Here is a 524-nt window from a genome sequence, read left to right as displayed (position 1 = left end):
AAAAGTTCATATTATGTCATATACAACATTAAATGGATTTGTGTGGTTTGTCGGCATTTGATGTGATGTTAGGATTGATATGTAACATGTCATGTATGAAGTCTGTCTGTTACCTAAAAGACTAACTTGCTCAATTTATTCTTTAAATGAGATTAACTCTTATTCCATTAAAAAGGGACTTATTATTTAAAACTAAAAATTTTGTGAAATATGGAGATTGTATAATGTCATATATGTTGAAGAGTAAGAAATTATATTGTGATACATGTAATTGTTTAGTGTGTTGATAATGGAAGTATGAGGAACAAATTCAGTCACCCAATAATTATACAAATTTTAACATTTTGTTTTTCTTATCCTGAGGCAATGTTTTTGTTGGAAATTTTAAAATCCACATAGCTATGCAGCCCCTGTTGTGTGTCCTAAACAATAGCATTTAGTATTGTGAGAAGTTGAAACAGCATATGCATGGGCAGGTGTGGATCAACAGCAACCTGCACTGGTATTTCAGAAGGTGCACACTA

The sequence above is a fragment of the Penaeus monodon genome, chromosome 34 (genome assembly GCF_015228065.2).
Source record: "Penaeus monodon isolate SGIC_2016 chromosome 34, NSTDA_Pmon_1, whole genome shotgun sequence".
NCBI lineage: Eukaryota > Metazoa > Arthropoda > Malacostraca > Decapoda > Penaeidae > Penaeus > Penaeus monodon.
This window is presented reverse-complemented; position numbering follows the sequence as displayed.